The sequence below is a fragment of the Condylura cristata genome, unplaced genomic scaffold (assembly GCF_000260355.1).
Source record: "Condylura cristata isolate star-nosed mole 26May11 unplaced genomic scaffold, ConCri1.0 scaffold00006, whole genome shotgun sequence".
In the NCBI taxonomy this organism is placed as follows: Eukaryota; Metazoa; Chordata; class Mammalia; order Eulipotyphla; family Talpidae; genus Condylura; species Condylura cristata.
The window spans coordinates 35,973,612-35,976,875 of record NW_004567107.1 but is presented as its reverse complement, the minus strand read 5'-3'; positions in this window follow the sequence as shown (position 1 = coordinate 35,976,875).

The window sequence follows — 3,264 nt, the reverse complement described above, 5'->3', positions numbered from 1 at the left end:
TGATGCTTTTCCTCTTAAAAAATTATTTTCTAGTGCATTCCTCCAACAAAACCTTGCAATAATTACCAAGCCAGTAGCAATAGTAGTAAGCTCCCCTTGAGCCCCATTGGTGCTCCCTAAGTTCTGTTTCCACTAAAAGCAATGAGGACTGCTCATTGCTAGGAGAACTGGCTAGCTTCAGATTTAGGGCAGAACACAATAAAAAAGTGCCTAGGACATTAATCACATTGCAAAGCAGGTAATCATGAAAGAATAAAGAAGTCACTATAGAACTCAGAAACCACAATGGGAAAATGGGCACAGAATTGTCCAGAGATGCAGTAATTTGAACATGAATAAAAATAGTAAACTTTAATTCACAAAGACATGAAAATAATCTTCTCATAGATGTTTTTAACAATACTGCTTAAGATAATGAAATATTAGGAATAACCTAATATTTTAAAAATAGTAATATAAATTCATATATAGGAATGCCATTTAAATCATGTAGGAAACTAGCTTATTTAACTACATATTAACATATCAAAAAATAATAATGTATTTGATAATATAACAATATTAGTAAATGGTAACAGTAAAAATTAGTTAAAAACAAGTTGTGATATATGCCTATAGTATATTTCAATATGTCAAAAATAGTGCAGGTGTAAATATGTATAGAATAAATTTAGGTGAGAATATAGTGAAATATGAATAGTTCATATATCTTCTGAGATGGAATTCTTCTTTTTCCAATTTTCTATAGTAATCATGTATAAATTTGTATTTGTTAATTCAAAAGATGCTGTTTAACAAATGTTTGTAAAATTAAAAATAAATTAAGATTTTTGGAGATAGCATATGAATAGAAATATATATTATTTTTCAGACTGTAGGTACGGTTTTGTCTGTGTTCAGGAATCCACTAACCTATGTAGGAAACTATTGATCTTGTTCAAAATTTTTCATTTTAAAGATGAACAAAAAAATGTTCAGCAACATTTTTTCATTTAAAGATGAGCAAACAAGATGCAAGATGTGAGGTGACTTGCGCAAGGCCATCTTTACCAAACAAAGCAAAACAAATGTCAAAAATAGAAAATGTTTTTGTAGTTTTAAAATTACATTTGCATTATTTTGAATACTCCACATGAAAAAACTTTGCACTTATCTCTTAAATACAGAGGAAAATGGCCAAATAAGATACAAGTAAATTTATCATGGAGGGGATGAATAAGTTACTGAAGAGATAAGAACTTGTGTAGCCAAATAGTATTCCATTGGGTATATAAATCACAGTTTTCTTATATATTCTTCTGATCTTGGCACTTAGGTTATTGCAAATAATGCAAATAATGCTGTAATGAATATAGACATAGATAGATTATTTCTAGCTAGTGTTTATGCATTCGTCAGGTAGATACCTGGGAGTGGAATTTCTGGATCATGTGGTAGGTCTGTATTCGACATTTTGAGTAACTTCATGCTGTTTGATTACATAGATGCATCAGAGGGGATTATGCTAAGTGAAAAAAGTCAAAAGGAGAAAGGCAAGTACCAGATGGTGTTGCTTATGTATGGAATATAGAAAAAAATAAACAATCAGCTAAAACCAAACCAATAGCTAATCCTAGAAAACTGACGGTAAATTCAGGCTACAAGGGGAGCAGTGAGTTGTGGAAGAGGAAGTAATGGACTGTAGTGGAGCGCTACAGGTGGCTTGGGGGGAGTCGAGTCAGGATAGGCATCAGAGGTGGTGTGACCTTATGCCTCTGAGTCACATACAGTGTTATAAACAAATTTAACTTCAGTAATAATAGTAATAAATGACTTCCAAGACTCTCAAGATCTGGCCACTGTAGATTTACAGTCATTGTGTTGTACCTCAAGACGTATCTTGCATTGGGGTAACTAGCAGGTAATTCATCATCTTAGAGAAATCAGTGGGGAGTCCTTTTCCTACAGACTTCATGAGGTTCCCAAGGAAAATGAGCATCAGTCAACAATCCTGATGCAGCCTAGGAAAGTGCCTTGGCAAAAGAGGGAGTGTGTAAGTGTTTACACCAAGCATATTAAATACATTTTCAACTGATCAAAGCATAAAGCAAAAGTATTGACCATAGTGAAGAATAGGAAGGAAACTTCAGGAGGAAATATATCTATTAGACTTGAATCTTTAAATTGCTTGCAATTAAAGTTGCAATTTGCAGAATATCTGTCTTAACAAGAAAACTGGACAGAATAAAGTAAAATTTTAGTTAAAAATCAAGGAAGTTAAAAAAGTGATGAACTGGTAGACTGAGAAAAGCAAACAGGGGCTGTCACTAGTTTTTCTCCTTCTACCTCAAACTTTGAATATAGTGAACTTTATTTAGGGAATTTTATTCTGTACTAAATCTGTTAGTCTGTCTTGTTGACTGTCTACTTCGTGTATGTCCAGCACATTTTGCCAGTATTTTATCTTATTGAAGTAACCATCTAAGAGCCTTTCAGTGTGTGCCAATCATCATCTTATCCATCTTTCAGGACTTGGTTGATTATCACTTCCCTCTATTATGGTTTCCTGAATCTGCTAGGGAAACATAGTATTTTCCTCTTCATGCTTCCTGTGGTTGCATGATGTGTGTATCATTTACATGTCACTCTTTTCTAAGTGCTTTGGAATGATGTTATTTATATCCCTGTGAACAATGACCACCTTTTCTAGAAAAAAAATTTACATATTTGGCTAGATTTTTTTTCTAATTGTGTTCCACATATGTGTTTGTATGTATACATATTTACATATATAAACATATACATACACAGACTTATGAAATTATATTTATTTGTCAGTTTGTGAGCTTAAAAGTTAAGAGATGAGATAAATTTGTTGTGGTCAAAAGCTAGTTGCCACTGATGATTTGTGTCTAACTGCCCAGCAGGTTTTTGCTGCAGAAGAAGTATGTCTGGGGAGCCAAATTATAATGCAGGTGTGTTTGGATACCCCATGATCCAAGCAATGATAGGTTGATTGAGGGATTTTTTTGACAGGTCTGATGGAATATTTATTCCATTATTGTTGGGAGAAAAAACAGAATCCCCCAAATAGTGGGATGACTTTAATTTGTTTATTCATTTATTTTAAATATTTAGTTATGCACACAGAACTTGGGTACAGGCCAGAGGTGCAGGGGCAGTGAGAGATTCACCAGAGACAGTGTAGAGAGCAGAACAGGCAAATTGACGAAGTACACTGCTGAGGGAAACAGTGGGCGGGTCAGGAGAGGTCTGCCAGCCATG